Below are 22,299 nucleotides of genomic sequence, written 5' to 3'. Positions count from 1 at the left end.
TCTCAAAATTGACTCCTCTGCCTAGCAACACTGTGCCTTCCATGTGAGATGCAGAGGATTCTGAGACATGCTATAAGGCACATGGTTCATGTGGGTCACCAGCCATGCCTATCAGTCTACACCTTTGCCATGTATGGCCTACAGCTCAATAGATGTTACATCTTGCCATTCCACCAGTGCAAGAAACTTCTGCTTGCGGAACAGACCTTCCTCCTCCTGTCCTCTCCCTTGCAGCCCCCACCCACAAACCCTCAAATCTGTTCCTGACCCCAAAATAATGACAGATATGACAATAAATGTGTGACTGGCCGGACACATATTATACTATTCTTGAAGATCTGAATTTGATCCCAGTTTGCTACCAATTCCAATTCATGATGTTAACAGTGACATATCAAACCTAAATGGCTTGGGCCCAAAATATCAAAAAGTACATTCTCCCATGTTGACATTTCTAGGTGCTAAGATCAGCGTGGGAGGCCCTGCTGATAGTGTCACCACTCTCTCTGGCTTGAGGGGCAGCTGTGTGTAAGAGGGCCTTTATTGTGGTGGCTCCAGATTGTGGAATATCTCCTCCTATAACACACTTCTTTACCCAGGCCTTTGGTTGGGTGTATATATGTCCTCCTCCTGTATTGCTGTGCTGTGTAGTTATTTTTTAAAGTGGTTGTTTTTCTGGTTTTATTTTATTATTTTAATGTACACTGTACTTGTTTTAATTGTGACCCATTCTCACATCATTTGAAACGCAGGCTATAAGTACAAACAAATTCATCTCTTTAAGGAGTCTCAAAGTGGCTAACATTCTCCTTTCCCTTCCTCCCCCACAAGAAACACTCTGTGAGGTGAGTGGGGCTGAGAGACTTCAAAGAAGTGTGACTAACCCAAGGTCACCCAGCAGCTGCATGTGGAGGAACGGGGACGCGAACCCGGTTCCCCAGATTACGAATCTACCGCTCTTAACCACTACACCACACTGGCTCTCCAAATTCATCTCTTGTTGCCATTATTTGCTTCAGTCTCTAAGGCACCCTTCCTGCGGAAGTTATTTTTTCACAGAGATCTAGCCTTCATCTTCCACATTGAAGAAAAATCATTCAGTTTCTCTGAGTAACAATTGCAAGGGAATAGATAGCATTATTATTAATAATAATAACAACAATAATAATTAAATTTGTATACTGCCCTATATCCGCAGGTCCCAGGGCAGTTCACAGTTTCATAGTTGCCAAATATTACAAATGTTTGCCACAAATCTTATGAAAAGCCCCAAATATTAAGAAGCTCGATTTTACACACACACACACACAAGCGTTTAAAAGGTTGGCGCCAGGAGCTGATTCCATTGAGCTCTCTGAGGATCAACCATCAACATGGTTGTGGAATATGCATCTGCATGTGAATGCCAAGTGCAATTAAAGACTCTGAAATAAAAAAGTACTTTTAGTTTTAGCCTTTTTTTAACCCAGTGCACCATTATATTAAGAAGTTCATTTTTAACTCTCTGGGGTTGGCAATTGTCATCTGTCATTTATCTTTTCTGAAATGACACTTGTTTAAATTAGTTATACTTAGCAGAAACTGCAAGGAATATGGATATCTTTGAGTTTCTGGATTGAAGCAGTTGCTCTTGGGAAGCCCGCAATCCCTTTATAACCTTCTGCACCTTGTGCTTATAATCCTTGTTTTGTCTTCATTGATTTATTAATGCTCTTCTCACTCATAAGCATAGCATCTATCTGTGGTTTGCAGAGGGATAAATTAATTCTACTTTATTGGTCACTTGCGGCTTACACAGGCATTTAAGAGCACTTCATAATGTTCAACACAAGATGAATAAAGAGGATCTATACTAATTGTATTTATTTCAACTCACTCCACCAAACTATATTTCAGTTTATATCCAGTGCTTTGTTCTGTGTTCCACATTTAGCTCAGATTCAGTGCGCTCTCAAATGCTGATTATTAAGATCCCTTGAAGAAAAATAATAACTTAGATACTCTTACACAAGGAATGGGGATCATGTATCCCTCCTGGGGTTTCTGAGTCCCAGTCAGCATGGCCAATGGTCAGCGATGACGGGAATTATATTCCAGCAACACCTGAAAGGCCAGAGCTCCCTCAGCCCTGTCCTACACAATACAAACTATCCTCAGCCCAAAAGTGCATTGCAGTCCTAACTTTGTGATGGGCAGAAATAAGTAAGTGACTGGGGTGGGGGAACCCTGGGAAGTTCTGATCTGGAAAATTCGGGGACGAAGCCAACTACAGACCTGCCAACTGTCCCATTTTAAGCGGGACATCCCAGATCACAGAAGCCAATCCCAGCTTCAATCCTGGAATGTCCCATTTTTTGGTCTGGCGCTCTGGCCAATTTCTGGCCACCAGCCTCTTGGCCAATTTCTCCATGTAGTCTCTTGCTAGGATTAACTCCACCCACCAAGGCAGTCAGTTCTGTGATCACTCCTTTGAAATGTCCAAAATTGACTCTAGTTTCACAACAGAAGCATCACACAATAGGGCTTGGTTTTCCAGTCATGTCTAGGCAGAGTTGTAGAGTGAGCTGGAATCCCACATCTGTAGGCTCTCCAGAGAGTTGTATTTTTTAAAAAAACGTATTTAAATCTTTTTATTTAATTCCATCTCTGGAGTGTCTTGTTTGCTATCACTCTTGGTTCTTTTGTTGCTTATTTCCTTCTCTCTCTTTCCAAAATGTGGAAATCAAACAAAATCATTGTGATGACTCATTCTTAGAAATCAACAATTTCTAAATAAAATGGGGGGGGGGGGACTGCAGAAATAAATTAATTGTGAGAATCTTCACCTTTTTTCAATCCTGTTTGCTAAATGTGTTTTCCGCTACCTGCTGTGATGCCATTTTTGTGTTTCTTTCTTCTCCCAATCAGGGATCACAATGGCTGGTAACCAGATTAGATATGCGCTACTGTATTTTGGTATTGCTGTACATTTGGGTATTGCTGCCTGAATCACTCACAAAGGAATCCCAGCCAATTAGAATCAACTCGTGAGGGGCATGACATCAGAATACTATGTCTCCAAGCAGATTTGGGTACTGGCCAAAGCAACTGCTTTACCTGGTTTAAACTATGCATCTGGTGTACCTTGTCTCAAGACAATACAGGAAAATGTTGCAACGAAACAGATGACAAGCAAATGAAAAACGGCAACACAATATGCCCCTCTTCCTTTTATGCAGGATGTTCGATCAGATGCAGATAGACTTGTGGGACAAAGCAGGGTGATAAAGGCAGCCTGGAATATTATGTCATTTTGCAAAGAGGTTTCCCCTGGAATTTAGTGCAATGAAATGCTTAGTTGTGTGTCAGAGCTGTACAGAATAGTAAGATTCCCCAAAATCCTCACAACCTACGTCTATAATATTAAGAGGATTCTCAGAAAACATGCCGATGCCATAGTAAAAAAAAGAAAAATCACATTCCTTCTTGTCGACTAAGACTAATGTTAATTCAAGTCATACATAAACAAACCCTTTTTAACAGTGAGGGTTCAAGGCCTACCAGTCTCCCTTGAGAGCTCTGCCAAGCAACAACTGTCAGCTTACAGCAGCACAGAAGGCTATGGAATTATTATTTTTTAAGAAGACAGAGAATTAGTGAAACTATGAGAATAATCCCGTTCATTACGGAACAGAACTCTCTACATCGTATTGCAATAATGTATTTAAAATGTTAACATTCTGCAGGGAAATGCGTCAAGTGCATTAAGGCTCACATCTCTCATTTAAGGAATTGAAGGAAAAGCATAGAAGCACCAACATCCCTGGGATTTGTAAAGTTCCTATAAATAAACCCAACAGGCATTCTTGCTTCCTGTGCTGGTCCCGGGGGGCAGATTACCGTTGGCGTGGTCAGAGTCTGGTCCTGGGTCACGAGTCTGGAAACAGTTCACAAAGAGCGAGGCGGGGTCCGAAGCAGGAAGCCGGGCGGGGACGGGAACTTTGGAAGGACAGGTCTGGGTCCGGGCAGAAGCAGGTATTCAACGACGTTGCTCCCGCAACCTGGGACCGGGCTGACTGGCCTTTATCTTCTCCGAGGCCAGGGGCGGTCCCAGCCCACAGGTGACCCGCCTCTCCTGGCCTTAAGGCGAGCACTCCTCCTGAGAGAACCCAGTTCCCTCCACCTCTCTGCCCTGAGCCTCTGCAGCTCAGGAAAGGCTGGAGGGTTACTGGACCCAGGGGGAGACTCACCTTCCCCTGACAGGGCTGGGAGAGGTGCACCTGTAGGCAATGGGTCCTCAATCACCTCCGGAGCCAGAGTGGAATCACCTGGTGCCTGCTCCTGAGGATCCGGCACAGGTGCAGGCGCTTCAGATTCAAGGCCCTGCCCCAGCTCAGCTGGCCCCGGAGGCGGGGACTCCTGTGCAGGCTGGGGTTCCTCCGGTTCAGCCTCTGAATCAGATTCCCAGGCCATCACACTTCCCTTTAATATTACCCAGCAGAAAGGCTGTATATCCATTGCTGTTTATTTCAAATGCAACATTCATGTATAGAATCAAGCACATGTGTTCATGGAAGGCAATGCCAATGGGTTCTTCCAGACCCATCCCTTACTGAATAATCGCCATGTCCTTTTCATTCAAATTCTTCAGGGCTTCCAAACGACACCATCCTCCATTTGCAGTTGTTTCAGATTTTTTTTCAGGCTAATCACTTTGAACTACTTTGTTCCGTATGACAGAAAACCTAGTAAGTGAGAAAAAGGGAGCTTTCTTGCTCCACACCCTCTGTGTGAAAGCTATATGGTGGGATATAAGAATAAAAACAACACCAAAAGAACCATATCATTGTAGAGTTGGAAGAGACCCTGAGGGTTACCTAGTCCAGTCCCCTGCGATGCAGGAATGTCAGCTAGGTCCTACATGACAGCTGGCCATCCAGCCACAGCTAGTAGGACCAGTGGTCAGGGATAAAGGGAATTTTAGTCCAAAAGCAGCTGGAGACCCAAGTTTGGGAAACACTGGTCTAAAAGGACCCCCTCTGTACATTAACCTTCAATATAAGCATTTTGCTATCCCAGTAATTCTATTCAAAGCACAATTAGATGTGGCAAAACTCACATTAGAAATTCCTTATGAGAGGCTAATTGAAAACCAGTTCAAACCCATGGGGACAGATTGTTAAAAGGCCTTAATTATGGCAGGTTCAGAAATCGGAGGAAATTAGCCACCAACAAGGACTGCATTCTCAGAATGGCAGGTTGAGATGTTTTCAAACTGTAGTCCACATCATCTGGACCTGATTTTAGTTCATCAAAGTCAGAAGAAAAAACCTGTATTGCTGCCACAACCATCATTTCTGGCCACCTCATTACATGGAACAGTGAAGATACATCATGCTCATTGACAAAAAAGCGACCAAAAATGACTAAGAGGCTTCAGGGATACAATCTATTAAAAAAGATGAAAAGCTCATTTCAGCTGTCATCAATATAAATACTCAAATCCTAGGTTTAAAGTCTGATCACAAGCAAATAGGACGTGATAACAGAGTAAAAACATTTAAAGGGTATAAATGCCTAGGATGGATGATTCTGCACTGCAATGGGATGATGGTGCATGGAGGGTTTAGACATCATTTCTTCCCTGGGGGAAAAAAATACTAATATTGCCCATTCTCAGGTTGCTACATGTTCTCCTCTTGCGTTCGCAAAGTAAAGGATGGACTGAACTCTGATTAATAAGAATACACACAGAGACATGAACCAGCAAGACTCTGGGAAGGGTGCGTATAATCTGTGCTTGTCCGAGTCTGCAGCCCCCTCGCCCAGGTAGTTTTTATTCACAAAAGAGCTTTTTACAGAGTGTTCGAAAGAACCAATCAGATTTCCTCTGAGCATTTCCACAAACCCACGTGGGGAGAAAGTTAAACTACTAAAACTAATTAAGCACAAATATTTCTGGGGTAAATAAGTTGAGAACCACAAAGAAGAGCATCTGGCAACCCCGGAGGTAATAAACAAGCAATACATATGATAAGGAGGATGGCCAGGAGGACAACAATCACTATCACCTTCATGGGAGATCTGTTTCCTGGCCCTAAGATTCACATCCTAAGATTACCTTTTAGAAACTACAGAGACAAAACAGCCCAGTCTTTGAGGACACAGGACGCCTGCCTGTCTAAGTGTGTACGTGATTTGCGAAGAGCAAGGAGAAATGGGCAGCAAGGGCAAAAGGGCATCAAAAGGGCATGAATGTAGAATCTTATGGGATTTAATCAGAAATTATCGTCAATATATCAAACCCAGTCAACACAATGCTTTCATCGTGGACACGATGGCTTGATGTATATTTTATAATTCCTCATGGTAATCCCATCTGATCCCTACACTCCTCTTCTCTGAGCAAAAAAAAAAGCTCTTGGGGGAGCAAGAGGGGATTCATTTCCTTTGGCCAACAGAGCACTGGAGGCTCCTGTGTCACTGAAATAACTGCTTCATTTACTAATAAACAAGCAGAGCCAGGAGTGAAGGAAGGGAGGTGCGGTGGGTGTGGGCCACCCTAGGTGTCACCACTGAGGGGGGTGACAAAATGCTGGGCAGCACTCACTGCAGGGCCTGCAGCACGCCCAAGCCACACGTCTTTCCTGGGAGTGACACGGTGGCTTGGGGGCACACAGGCTCCGTGCTGCCCAAACGGTCTGCCCGCTGCCTGCCCCCCAGCTGTAGGGCAGCTGAGTGGGAGGAGACAGGCAGACTCCGGAGCCCCCGTGGTGTGTCCCACCCCTGGGCGCACTGCCCCAGGCGCCCAAGCAGCTTCCTCTGCCGCTAAGCAGAGCATAGTAGAAGGAAGTGAGCACCCCTGGAGCAGGCAGCAGTTCCTCAGACGACAAGTTATGTAGCTGCCATCTCAGGCTGCACCCTCACTTTTAGCTGAGGCAAGTTAGGAAACTTTCAGCTCTTTCTCTTTTCACCCAAACTGCTGTTCCCCTCTCGCTTTCAAACATATACTCTGAGGTCCCATAATTGCAGATAAATTGCTCATCCAGGGAACCATCTGCCATTATTAAGAATCTCCTTTGTCATCCTTTCCCACACTGAGTGAAATCATGAACCCATCCTAGCTCTCCCTCTCAACATGCTGCCAGTTCCTCCTTCCTTTGTACTCTCCCAGTCTGGCTACTATCCCCTTTCCTGGATTGCCACAGCAACCATCTTCCACATCCACAGCTATTACCGAATAAACTGCACACATTAGTCATCAAAATGATTCAGGTTAATCACGGACCCAGAAAGTTAAATGTCTTTTAAGGGAGTTGAAAGGCTCTTTTTCAACTGTTACAGTTCCATACAGTTGCTGGCCTTTCCACCGCACGGAAGAACACAACCCTTTAAAAAATAAAACGTATGTTTAAATAAATACAAATTAATAAAAGGTTCACGAAATGACACAGACAAAGGGCTAAAAAAGCAGTGCCACTTGGCTCTAATTACATCACGCCCAATAATCTAACAGATACCCTTGACAAATACAATTCCCACAGCAATCACAGTAGCAACGAGTACGCTATGTGAGTAAACATTTCATCTTGCCAGCTACAAAACACAGCAGTTTTGAGAGCTCAGGAAATATAATATCTTTGCCAGTAAAGTGCATTCTCCAGGAAACAGGAATACTATGCGCAACAAATACACATTTATTACACAACTGCATGAACTGAACATGTTTGCATGAACTGAGACAACATTTCCTGTATTTATACCATAGAGTTTCTACCTGGTAAACTGCCTTAAAATTATGATGATTTAGGCTGCAACATCATGCTGTCAGAAGAACTTCTAAATAAAATCAGGATAATGTCTTACAACAACAAACCTTTTCAAACAGAGGGCTAGATCTGGCTCCTTTCAACTCCTGTTTCCAATTACTCTGTGGCAGGCATCGTTTTAGACATATTTAATTATGTTTATTTTTTTAAAAAAACAAAAATACTGATGTTACCTTTTAGGGTCGAACCCTCCAAAGGCAGCTTCCAGTAATGCATCACACAACACATAGCCTCTCCTTGTAAGCAGCTGAGTTTTGTTAAATCCAACTAATGACCCAAAAGTGCCTTCTTTTTTTGACAGTGATGAACTTAGTACAAGATAATTCTATTATCAATGTCTTTAATAGTGGTCAAATGCCTCTGCAATTTTAAATATGGAGAGCTGATCGCAGTGGCAGAGGGGTGGGGGTCGGTTTTCTTAGAAGTTCCCAAATATTCATATTCCCATCACCACCAGTAGCAATGACTTGAACAGAAAGCTTCATGATATAAAGGAGGTGATGAAAGGAAAATTGAGGTCTGTGATGTTCCTTTCATGTACACTTATAAGAGTAGGTGCAGGGAAAGCATTTTATCTTTCTGCTTTCCAGATTTCTGTGTTTTCTCCTGCTTGAATAATATATCCTACAGAGAACCAGCGAAAGGTATTTATAGCACGGAACGCAGTAAGCCCGTTGCCAGGCCCTTTGTTCCTGTGAATCGTAGACTTGCATCGTGCTAGCTTCGCACAACAGCCTTGGAAACAGAAATTTAGTCATGGAGAAACCCAATCTTAGGACCCAAACAGGCAGTTTTGGTGGTCACAATATAAATAAAATTACTGAAATGGGGGTTTTATTACTTCTTTCACATTGGAAGCTTTAATGAGTTTGTTTGTGCGCCCTCAGGGTGAAATGATGCCACAGGCAGAGGACTACGTAAGTCCAAACACTGAAAGTGGTACTGTACTCGATTTCTGAAAGGTTTTAACTTTCCAGAGCATATGATATATTCCAAATATATGTTCCATAGCCATGCAGCTTCACCTCTTTAACCATTCCAAGTTTTCATGCGTTTTTAGTAGTCACTCAAACATTGTGGGTCTCAGCATCTTCTTTCTTTTGGGTAATTATTGAAGATACATCTAAGCAACTTTTCTTCATTGCAACTGTAGCTGTTATATTATTTACAAAATCTGGAATAACCCGATGGAAGATTCCATTTAGACAGTGGGACTGCTCTGTTCGCAAGTAAATGGCATCAGAAAAGGAAAAGGCTGACGAAAAAGAATTGTAGGTTTTTACTGTACTCTTCAGCTACTTGTTCATTTCACCTGTACTTCACCTCAGTTTTTAATGACTCCAAATAATCTTTCTCTCAGTTCCATTTTTAGCTTAAATTATAGCCCAATTAATCTTCTGTTTAAATAGGCTTTGGTGGTCACTATTGTTCTCCATATAATTGTTTGTGTGCATGTATGTCTGCACGCACACACCCACACCAAATGAGAAGAAAGACACTTTGGGGGCTCCCAGGTCAGTACTGATTGATTGATTGATTGATTGATTGATTGATTGCAGTGTCCACATGCCATTCTGGCATCAAAATTTCAGCCTGCACCCCACCATCCTGCCCCTCAATTTACCTTGGATTTACCCTGGAAAAATCTGAAAAGCTACAAAATCCTGTTGTGGGCCCAGTCACAGTGAAACACACACACACGCCCCACCAAGGGAGCAAGGCCTGAGCCAAGAAGGTGAACAAACTGACAGGATAATCATGTAATGGCCCTGCGGGGTGGAAAAGAAGAGTTTGGATTTGATATCCCGCTTTATCACTACCCGAAGGAGTCTCAAAGCAGCTAACATTCTCCTTTCCCTTCCTTGGTTGTTTTTCTGGTTTTATTTTATTATTTTAATGTACACTGTACTTGTTTTAATTGTGACCCATTCTCACATCATTTGAAACGCAGGCTATAAGTACAAACAAATTCATCTCTTTAAGGAGTCTCAAAGTGGCTAACATTCTCCTTTCCCTTCCTCCCCCACAAGAAACACTCTGTGAGGTGAGTGGGGCTGAGAGACTTCAAAGAAGTGTGACTAGCCCAAGGTCACCCAGCAGCTGCATGTGGAGGAGCGGGGAAGCGAACCCAGTTCACCAGATTACGAGTCCACTGCTCTTAACCACTACACCACACTGGCTCTGGTATCATTCTGTCTGGCATGTACCCCATATCAATGTAATATACAATAATATACATCCCTTATTTATGCAGCCAAATGCTCTGCCACTGAGCTATACTCCCCCCCCCCCATTATTTATGAACATAAGGATTATTTATTTATGCCCAGCAGGATCAGGCCAAAACCCCACCTAGTCCAGCATCCTCTTCTCACAGTGGTCAACCAAATGCCTATGGGATGCCCACAAGCAAAGATTGAAACACAGCAGAATTCTCTCCACTTGTCGTTCTAAGCAACTGGGGAGGAATTCAACAACGTGCTGCTGCAAATGTACTGTCAGCACAAGGATTCCTGCTTGCCACATGGAACAATCTCCCCTCTCCTCCTTACACATGCTGTTCTGGGGGTTCTCCCACCTCACCCCCTGGAGCCTATTTGGGGGTGGGGAGCAGAGGAAGGGGGGAAGCCCTATTGCTCTGGCAGAAGTCCTCGCATGCCCTTCCACTAGGAGGACCAGTTAGCTGAATATGACCCTCCATATTCAGAGGTTTGCTGCCGGAGACAGAACATAACCACCATGGCTGATGGCCATTGATAGCCTTATCTTGAATTTGCCATATGTGTGGCCAGAGACCCACCCACCAGGTCTCTGGTTCTGAGGTGCTGTACCCACTACAGTGCAGTGTGGCTAAGAAACATCCATGCAAATGAAGGCACGAGGCTACACAGAGACAGACTGTTTTAGTTCCCAGTGACTCTCACCAATTCCTGTGGGATGAAATAAATGGAGGTGGGACCCACGCCAGATACGTAATTATGTCATCAGGAACAAGGACCAGAGGGCAGCCCTGCTTCGTTAACATCTAGCATGTAAGTTAGAGATGGGGATGTTGTTGGACTCCAACTCCCATCAGCCCCAGCCAACATGGCCAGCAAGCAGGGATGATGTGAGCTGGAGCCCAAACAATGCATGAAAAGCCCCAATTTTCCCATTCCTCTTCAAAGGGCTGCCTCTCACTCCTACAGGAAATGAATGCGGACAAAGCCATCTTAAGGACACACCCCCTTCACACCCGTCTTGCTTGTCATGATGTGCATTTTGCTGGTCCTATATTAATTCCACTTCTGATTATCTGAAGTGGAATTAAGATTATTAGCTGACTGCTTCAATAACAGACATTTCAGTACTAATACATAACTGTCAAGTATAACAACATCTGGCAGAGTTCTGTTTAGCCGGACAAATTGTTAAGAGTCAATGATTACAACCTGCAATAAACAGAGATTAGCAACTTATTATTGTACTGAATTAATGTTTTGCGGCTTTTAGGACCTGTGTGGGCTGACTGTTCCACTGAAATATTTCAGTGCCATGGAAACGCCGGTAGATATTTTCTCTTAATTGCATGAATGGCTGACAGATAACAGTGCAGCACTGTGGAATTAAGTCCTTGATTGCTGGTGAATAGTGCCCAGAGTGGGGAGGAAAGAGAGCTGCGCACTGAATTGGCATGAAGGAAGGCCACAACTCGGTTGCAAACGTACAGACATCTAAACAGCTGGGCTCTACCAAGACACAGGCAGACTTGAGGTTCCAGTTGCCTTAGACCAAGTCAGAACACTGGTCCATATATCATAGCATTGCCTCCAAGGTTTCAGGCAGGAGTCTTTCTGAGCCTGACCTGAAGATGCCAGGGACTGAATGCAGATGCTCTGCTGCTGAACTATGGGCTTCCCCCTGTACTAATGTAACCAGTGCTTTTTTTCTATTAAAAAAAAATGTTTAGGGGTACTCTCCTTTTGACTCAAGAAAATCACCATTTCATAGTTTAAATCAGGAAAAATAAATACAGTAAATGGACAAAAGTACAAAGATTCACAAAATGTTTAGGGGTATGCGTATCCCTGCATACCCCCCCTCCCCAGAAAAAAGCACTGGATGTAACCCAGCCTACAAGCTTTCAATAGCATAACAGGGAGGCAGTTTATTACTCAGCAAAGAGCACACCAAGATCACTGGCAAGTAGCTGGAATACCTTGTGTGGTATTATTCAGTTTGCTGACAAACAGAAAGTCATTCAGGTAATGGGGAATGTGACCAAGCCCCCTTTTTTTCTTTTTTTTACAAAGAAAATCAAATCTTTAATAGCAGCTTCCAGAAGGGGAGGAGTCCACATGTATTTGGAGCAGATATGAACAGCAAAGAAGAAAAACCACTGGCATCCGAGCGGGGCAGGGGGCACAAGGATCTCAAAACTGCTCCAACAGAGTTGTCTGCATGCACTCAGGATCAAGCCCCATAACTCAAGTTTGCTCTGGGGTTGATTTTAAAGTGCAAGCTTGATCGTGCATCATCTCACTCACACAAAACAATGACATGGTTAGTTGTCCTGTGAACCAGCATTTTAGATACCAACTTTTATTAAATAAAGTTACCCTATGTAAATCAACATTAAAAAGCCTTTTTGACAGTCACTGGGAATGAGGGTGAACATTTTGAATGCAGCACAAGTTATCGAGCAACCCCATGGATGTGACTTTGTTGTAGCAAAAAGAATTCTACCTGAGCTAAAGCCTGCAGAACCACAGGAAGCAACCAGAAGCCATTTATATATTAAAAAATCATACATGTAAAATTCACTGTCCCAGAACTGGGTTGTAAGCCCTGGAAGACCTGCTCCCTGCCTTGCAGGCCTTTTTTTCACCTGGCTGGGAGAGCAGGGCCCTGACTGACTCCAGCTACAAAACGTGAGGCTTCTGAACAGAATATTGGGCTGGGGTATTGTTTATGGAGGTTGTGGCAGGGCTTGTTACTGTTAATTTTTTGTACCTTCATTTTGGATCTTGTGTTTTGGGTCTTATGATTTATGTGGAAATTGTTCGGTTTGGTCGTGTACTTTTTAATGTTTTGTCTGTTGTTTATGACCACTTGTGTTATATTTGTAGCTATATAATTTTAAATGTCTTGAGCATGGCTTTAACTTTAGAAAGACAACATACAAACAAAATGATTGATTGAAGAAGCCTACATTAGTTACAGTGCCTCTTTGAAAAGTGGGTCTGTCATCATAGTTCTTTACACTCAAAACTTTTGTGTTTAGCGAGTCCAGGTGCCTAAAAGTAGAATTTCTAAGGGTAAAGAAAAAAGAAAAAAATCGGCATGGATCTTCAAATCACCGGGCCTGTGCAGCTCAAACTCCCAACTAGAAAAGTAAAGATTAATATAAATACAGCATGACTTGGTCTGATCATTGAGTAAAAGAGCGTTAATTCCCTGTGCAGCTACTGCGCAATCTGAATTCAAATCATTATAGCTCAATCAGCTCCCATGCCTAATAACAGCAGTATTAATGTCCCCAAACCGGTAATATTAACATTAATAATTGGCGTTATTAGCACATGTCAAAGGGAGAACTACATTCCTTGGATTGCAAGCAGAGCTCAGTTAAGGAACAAGACCTTATAACCAAGAGAAAGTCTCTGGTAACAAGAAACTTATTCTTAGTACCCTTTAAATGAGAATTGTTTTTTCCCCTAATGGTTACCATGAAGCTTTACGCCCCCAGAAACTGTTCTCTGACTAGATGGATGTGGGTAGTTTGGCACACTTCCGTAGCATTACTCAAATCTGTTAGATTTTATTTTCACCTCATTACATTACTCTTACCATCTTCGACAGTTCTCATATTTTAAATTCATTTGTAGTCTAAATTTAGACCTGTCGAAAGTGGAGAAACCGAGGTTTGGGGGGGGGGGAGTATGTCTCAAAACCAACTTAATTATAACCGCATATATTGTCATAAATTTTCATAACACTGTATAAAAGCTTATATAAGCACCTTCCTGATAAATAACAAAGAGCAGCAGGAATAGACGATATACAAGGAACGGGTAAAAAGAGAAAAAAGTGTTCCTTCAGTCATAGATCTTCTTAAAAAAATCTATTGAAAATAACAGATTAACTGAAATATGGACTTGACTTTGTCAGGAGGATTTCATCAATCCCCATATTGGAAGATAAGAAATAATTTTTTACTTATAACAAAAGAGGAAGTATTTCTCTGGTCTATGTGTCTTAATTCTCTTGCTTATTTTATGAGCCTAGTAATAACTGGCAGTCTAGATCCTAGGCCAAACTCTCAACACTCATTATGAAGTTGTCCTGCCCTTCCCCATTCCTGCTTTGGAACTGCCCTGCCCCACCTCCCATTGTGCTGAAACTTATCAGCAGTCTGCTTTGGATGGTGGCTGCGATCACAGCAGCATCTCACCCAGTGGGGCAGAGCCACAGCCACCACTACCAGTTGCATATACTGGCGAGGGAAGAGTGAGGCAGAGATGATGTCCTAACTCGCTACCTCTCCCCGCCACCAACCTCAAAGTGGGTTTAAGGCAGGCATAGCCAGACTCGGCCCTCTGGATGTTTTCGGAGTACAACTCCCATCATCTCTAGCTAACAGGACCAGTGGTCGGGGATGATGGGAATTGTAGTCCCAAAACATCTGGAGGGCCAAGTTTGGCCATGCCTGGTTTAAGTGAAACAAGTTACATGGCAAAAGTAGACCAAGATATAAGCTACAAACTAGGTGCGCAGCAGAATCAGATCAATCCCAGGATGAAGTGGGATGTTTGGGGCAGCAGAGATCTCCTGAAATGCCTTGTGGTATCTTGTCAGGTTTTGGGGGATCTGATCCCTCCCACAGTGGCAGTCAAGAAGCAGATAAACCAGAAGAATTCTTACCAAGTCTTTTGTTTAGTATTCACAGAGAGAATTATCTTAGATAATGGCGTTGCTCCGGGTAAAGTCCCACCCCCTCCGTCTCTACTATTATACGTCATCCCTGCACCAGCTGATCTGTGCTTTCTGCCTCTAAGCTTTCTGTTCTTCTACTCTCAATGCACGCCGGGTCCTGGGAGAGGGGGGTCAGGAATGCTTTCTAAAGACACTAAGTCTGTCAGCTGTCTCTCCCCTGGTGCGTCTTCTTCCTGCTGCCCCTCTCCTAATATTTCCCAGCTTCTCCCCTCTGCAGCCTCTGAACTACGACCTTCTGCAAACCACTGTTGTAAATCTATACTGTCCTCCTCTTCTTGGGAAGGTTCAGGAAGAGGGGGTTCCATTTCTCCTCAATCCAGGCCCTGACATGCTTTGGATGCACAGATAATAGGGAAAATGCTGCATATAACTTTGCTGCACGAGTGCAGGACTCTCCTCTACACAGAATCTAGAATCCTGCACCGGGAGCCCTCCTGATGTTGAGCTGTTTGCGTGTGTTGGCTTCCTATAGGTCGTCTAGCGATCACAGTGGTTTTGTAAAGATAAGCAAGCTAAGGCATATTCTGAGTACCGTCCAAGGAAATTCTAAGTACTGTACAATAACTACACGGGTTCCCACCCCGCCACCCCTGCAATCATCCACTCCTACTGGTTGGAAAGACCGTCAAAATGGGACTTAAATGGAGTGTGGTATAAGTTCTGACACTATACCCTTCAAATAAATTGGTATTTTATTCCGTGGTCTAGTAAAGGATTGCATCTTCTGTATGAGGACTACCACGTCAGGGCTGCTCAAACAGGATCTTCTTGCAACTTTTCCTACTGTGATAATGCAAAAACTCTTGATTAAACATGTCAGGGGATGAAAAGTAAACCACTTGAAAATCAGCATATTTTTATCAGGAGTCGCAGCAACAGCTGATTAAAAGCCAGGAGAAAAGAAGAGCCGTGGCTGAGTGGAAGGGCTTCAGCTTTGTATCCAGAAGATTCCTGGCTCAATCTCCAGGTCGGGCTGGGAGAGTTCCCTGTCTGAAAGCCTGGAAGGTCATGGATATGCAAAAGTGAGCTAGGTAGAACAACGGTCTGACTCAGCATAAGGGAGCTTCTTAAGCTCCTACGCATAAATCATCCAGAAATCACATTTGGAATTATCAACATGCAAATAATCTAACTCTCCGGGGGTGGGGGATGGGTCATTGCTGTTACTCCCCTAAATGTTCTGCATGTTATAATGTTTAACACTTTAGGTAGCGCCTTCCAATTGTTCAAAATAGGGTTCTCACACATAACATCAATTATCCTCCCAGAACCTCGAAAGATAAGCTAATGCTATTGGCCCCCATGTTGCAGAGGAGACGAAGTCCACCTAGCAAGTATGGAGTTGAGGTGAGCTTTTGAGGCGTGCTTATACCGTGGTACCTCGGGTTAATTCATTCTGGAGGTCTGTTCTTAACCTGAAACTGTCCTTAACCTGAAGCAGCACTTTAGCTAATGGGGCCTCCTGCTGCTGCCGCGCCGCCGGAACACGATTTCTGTTCTCATCCTGAAGCAAAGTTCTTAACCCGAGGAACTATTTCTGGGTTAGCGGAGTCTGTAACCTGGAGCGTCTATAACCTGAAGCGTATGTAACCCGAGGTACCACTGTAATTATTGTTGTTATTATTATTTATTAAATTTGTATACCACTCTAAACCTGTAAATCACAACATAAAATTACAACAGGGGTCAGCAAACTTTTTTAGGAGGATAGGAGGAGGCTGGTTCACCGCCCCTCAGACCTTGTGGTGGGCCAGACTGCGCGCCATGGATGGAGAGGCCAGCGGGATGGTGGTGAGTCAGCGCGCAGGCGGCAAGGCTTCGGATTGGCTGGCACCAATTAAAGTCCAGCTCCCTTCTTCCGCAGGGCAGGGAGAAGCCAGGAGGAGGGAGGGAGGAGGCGCCACAACAGTGTGTGGGGGGGAATGGTGCCCCCCCAATGCAAAAAAAAATGGCACAGCCCGAACGATCACGCCGATCCAAGCAGCGATTCCAGGACCATCCGCGGGCCAAATCCAGAGGGCAATTGGGCCTGATCCGGCCCACGGACCTTAGTATGCCAACCCATGAATATAAAAACACAAAATACATAAAAACAAAAACAAAGACAACCCAATAATCTCCCCTTCCATAACACATTTAAAAGGGCATTAGATGTCAGTCAGCCAAAGGCCTGGTTGAAGAGGAATGTTTTTACCTGGTGCCTAAATGTATATAATGAAGACACCAAACGTTTCTTGGGAGAGCATTCCACAAATGGGGGGCCACTGCAGAAAAGGCCCCTTCTCGTGTTGTCATCCTGGGGACCTCTCGTGGAGGAGGCACATGATGAAAGGCCTCAGAGGATGGTATCAGGGTCCAGGTAGGTTCATATGGAGAGAGGTGGTCCTTGAGTTATTGCGGTCCTGAGCTGTTGAGGTGTGCTTAGTTCACAGCTCACCTGTAGCTGCTTTGCCACATGAGCTCTGGAGCTCCTGATCTCTGAAGTAGAACCTAGCGTATGTTCTGCGACTGCAGCTCAACCCCAAGCCACAATTTCACTCTAAGAATTATTTTCTCTAGGATGGATATTAAACTGACAAGCACAATCCCCGTTGAGCTCCTGCAAGTCACAGTCTGCACAGAAGTAAAATGTTCCCCCTTTAGGCATCATCATGTCTAACAAGTTGAATTTATATGAACGAGATGTTTAATTATGTAAAATAATGTTTAAAAGGCTTAAAGACAAAAGCTTTGTGTATATATCTTTTTCCCCTAATGAAAAAAAACAACACTTTTTTTCTTTCCTGCTGATAAATAATTGGAACAGTTAAACATGATACATGGAAAACTGGCTTGAGCAGAAAAGAAACAGAGCTAAGGGTGATGATCTACCGAACACCCAGAAATTATTTCCCAGTGAGAATATTTCTTCAGCAGCTCACCTAGAAAAACAAAGGCTTCTTTATAGCCCGTATGTAATGAAAACTGAATGCTAATAATTCAACATCAATTCATATTTAATACAGTAATTATGCAACTATGATGCTCTTGCATCAGCTAAATGTCAATTCAAACAAATCCAACATCTTTCTGAAATCCATCTGCACGCCTTTAAAAAATAATAATAACGCAAATTCAATAGCACCATCGTGTGGCAGAAACAAAAACTACAAAAATAGATATGAAAGGAAAAAGGAATCATTCTGTTTCTCGTGTGCATCCTGAACCTCTTCGTGCTTCTTCTTCAGAAACAATTCCACTCATTTTAGAGACTCAACTCCAGATCAGGACAAACAGATCTAAGGCAGTTCAGTTCCTCAGGGACTGCAGAGACTTCACTCGCAGGCAATACGCAGCACAGCCCTTCTCTCAGCTAAAATAACCAACACTCAGCAAGCATTGACCTGGACTCAGAGCTTGCCATGTGTTAGTGTATTAGAGAGATCTTGGGAGGGACGCAGTGCATCACCTCTAGAGGCATGGCTGGTACAAACCTGCCACCTGCCACCTCCAGGAATCCCTTCTGGGAGGAAGGGAAAGGAGATTGTTAGCCACTTTGAGACTCCTTAGGGAAGTGAAAGGTGGGATATCAAGTCCAAACTCTCCTCCTCTTCCTGGGTTTTTTTTAATTGCCCATTAGACATGGCAGTGTGGCATATACAGTGGTACCTCAGGTTACATACACTTCAGGTTCAATACGCTTCAGGTTACAGACTCCGCTAACCCAGAAATAGTACCTCAGATTAAGAACTTTGCTTCAGGATAAGAAAAGAAATCGGGCTCCAGCGGCACAGCAGCAGGAGGAGGCCCCATTAGCTAAAGTGGTGCTTCAGGTTAAGAACAGTTTCAGGTTAAGTACAGACCTCCGGAATGAATTAAGTACTTAACCTGAGGTACCACTGTATGTACATTGGCTTTAAAAGAGGATTAGACCAATTCCTGGAGGATAAGGCTATCAGTGCCTATCAATGGCTACCAGCTATGATGGCTATATTCTACCTTCACAGTCAGAGGCAATAATGCTTCTAAATACCAGTTGCTGGAAACTGTGAGAGGAGAGAGTGCTTTAGTGCTCGGATCCTGCTGGATGGTTTCCCACAAGCATCCTGAGAGAACAGGATGCTGGACTAGATGGGCCATTGGCCTGATCCAGCTGTCTTTTCTTACATGACATTCTTACAACCATTTAGGCTGTAGCCACATTTAAAGCACTATTGTACTACTTTGACCAGGCTACCTCAAACTCAGGCCTCCAGATGTTTTTGGCCTACAACTCCCATGATCCCTAGCTAGCAGGACCAGTGGTCAGGAATGATGGGAATTGTAGTCTCCAAAACATCTGGAGGCCCGAGTTTGAGGAAACCTGACTTTGACAGTCGTAGATTCCGCCAAAGGGTCTTGGGAGCCCTAGTTTGTTAAGGATGCTGAGCGTTGTTCGAAGACCCTTATTCCCCTCACAGGGTTGCAATACCCAGAGTTCCTGGGGATTGTTAAGCTACTTTGGGGAGTGTAGCTCTGTGAGGGTGATAGGATTCTCTTGTGCAACTCTACTTAAGAGGTAAGCCTCACTGTCCTGACCAGGCCGGCAATAGCTCTCCTGACAGATGATTTGAATTGGACTCAGATAATTGAGTACTTTCAGTGCTTTTCAATAATATTTGTGGATCGGGGGGCAGCTGCACCCCTGCACCCCCCTTCCCTACACCCAATCTTGAAGCCACCACCTTCTATCATTCCTGACACTAAGGAATAATGCATTAGTCTCCTTTCAGGGCTACCTGAAAACATCTGAATTCAAACCACGTAGCATAACCAGCACAGTAAGTGAAGAGTGATTATTGTTTAAAAGTGGGGCAATGTGTTGAGAAAGCTCCTCTTTTGTAATCTCACGGTTGAAAACAGCAGCCACCTGGTTAGCCACAGGTTGAAAAAAATTCTGCTTTCATTTTCTTAATATGGAAAATGTATTTCTATCCACGAGAAAGAAAGGATAATAATCCTTGTCTAGATGAAAGCAGAATTGAGATGTCCAGTTAAAAGAGGACTTGGAAAAGATTGAATTGCTCCCTAAGGTGTTCAGAGCTTAAAGAATGAGTGTTCCATTTTAAAGCTGGTAGTATCTGTCATGGCCATCTGTCATGGATGCTTTAGCTGAGATTCCTGCATTGCAGGGGGTTGGACTAGATGACCCCTGGGGCCCTTCCGACTCTAAGATTCTAAGATTCTATGAAAGAATACGTACCATACAACTGCAGCTACAACAGCAAAATACAATTAATTAGTATCAAATATCTGTGCAGTATCACAATGACCAACACAGAACAACCTAAACTGATAATCTATTCTGAGGTCTCAACAGAATCCCGAAATTCTCTGCTGCTGCCACAAATTACTTTCAAGAACTGCAAACACATTCATGTTGGCTAAATATCTGTACCATTTATTTATTTATTGGAGTTTTTTTATATTATGCCTTTCAGAATTCCTGTCATTCAAGCATCAGAAAGATTCATTAATAAAAATTGCAATTACAGTGGTACCTCGGGTTACATACGCTTCAGGTTACATACCCTTCAGGTTACCGACTCCGCTAACCCAGAAATAGTACCTCGGGTTAAGAACTTTGCTTCAGGATGAGAACAGAAATCGTGTGGCAGCGGCGCAGCAGCAGCGGGAGGCCCCATTAGCTAAAGTGGTGCTTCAGGTTAAGAACAGTTTCAGGTTAAGAACAGACCTCCGGAACGAATTAAGTATGTAACCAGAGGTACCACTGTATGATATTAAAGTATAAGAGTTCGTTACAGGGCAGTTTGTGGTAGATGGCCTCAGATGGGGAGTGAAGTGGCCTTTGTCTACTTTCCGTCCTTGAAATATCTACATTGGCTCCCAGTACGTTTCCGAGCACAATTCAAAGTGTTGGTGCTGACGTTTAAAGCCCTAAGCGGCCTCAGTCCATTATACTTGAAGGAGCGTCTCCGCCCCCATCGTTCCGCCCAGACACTAAGGACCAGCGCCGAGGGCCTTCTGGCAGTTCCCTCGCTGCGAGAAGCCAAGTTATAGGGAACCAGGCAGAGGACCTTCTCGGTAGTGGCAGTCGCCCTGTGGAACACCCTCCCACCAGATGTCAAAGAGAAAAACAACTACCAGACTTTTAGAAGACATCTGAAGGCAGCCCTGTTTAGGGAAGCTTTTAATGTTTAACAGACCACTGTATTTTAATATTTTGTTGGAAGCTGCCCAGAGTGGCTGGGGAAACCCAGCCAGATGGGTAGGGTATAAATAATAAATTGTTATTGTTATTATTCCTCTTTCTGAGACATGATAACCCTCCATCAGCCTCTCACTCCTTTTGACCTTGGAAAGTCAGTTGCTACAGAGCACATGTTATCTTCTGCATTATTTTGGATTGTTTTGGATTTGCAGGAAGAAGAATATACACCTGTAATCTTCTGGCAAACCCCCTACTTCTTCACTATGAAGTCACCACCACAGGGTGGTCGGCCTAAGATCAGTGGTCTGGAAGAGGTAATTTCAGCAAATTAACTCAATTCCACTTGATAATCCTCATTTTTGAAGATCTTCACCTTACGATTCCTATAAATTAAACTACTGTTTCACACGGAGGCTGTCTTGTTTCACAAAGAAGATAAATCAGAGTGCATTGATTTAAGCCAGTTTAATTTCATTGAATCAACTGAGGTCCTCCAAAACATGTCAGCATTTATAGTTTTCATAATCCAGAAACAAAGCTGTGATGTCCTGGAGCTAAATAATTATAAGGAAAATAAGTGGCATTTCCTGCATTCTAACAGTGATGGTGGCACTACTGAGGCTTGTTTAGGTAGTAAGAAAGCTGAATTAATTTGAACACCGCTGGATCCTATATTACTTTCAGCCACAGGCCATTATATGTTTAATTCCTGTGTCTTGTTTTTTTATACGTATGCCACAGTGCATTAAACAATACAGTATGAATTCAGAGGCAACGTCCTCAAAAACATGGTGCCTGCAGAGGCAGCTGGACTCCAGCTCCCAGAAGTCAGCTCCAGTTTGCAGAGTCAATGGTCAGGGAAGATGGGAATTGTAGTCCAACCCATCTGGAGGGCACCACGTTGGCTACCACTGCTGTAAAGGAAATGGCACAAACCGTTCAGTCTCAGTAATCAAGGGCTGTTGTATAAAGCAAAAATGTACTTCTAAGCTTGTGAACTATTCGCCCTTCCTGTTAGCAAAATATTTAAATCCTGTGATTAGATTTATGTAAGTTTGATTTACGTTAGCTCCATTTACAGTGGTACCTCAGGTTACATCCGCTTCAGGTTACAGACTCCGCTAACCCAGAAATAGTACCTCGGGTTAAGAACTTTGCTTCAGGATGAGAACAGAAATCATGCTCCGGTGGCGCGGCAGCAGCAGGAGGCCCCATTAGCTAAAGTGGTGCTTCAGGTTAAGAACAGTTTCAGGTTAAGAACGGACCTCCGGAACGAATTAAGTACTTAAATGTTTTATATGAGCAAGTGTTTCCCACTTAGGACAA

Source organism: Podarcis erhardii, assembly GCF_964252035.2.
Source record: "Podarcis erhardii genome assembly, chromosome: 6".
Classification (NCBI taxonomy): Eukaryota; Metazoa; Chordata; class Lepidosauria; order Squamata; family Lacertidae; genus Podarcis; species Podarcis erhardii.
This window is presented reverse-complemented; position numbering follows the sequence as displayed.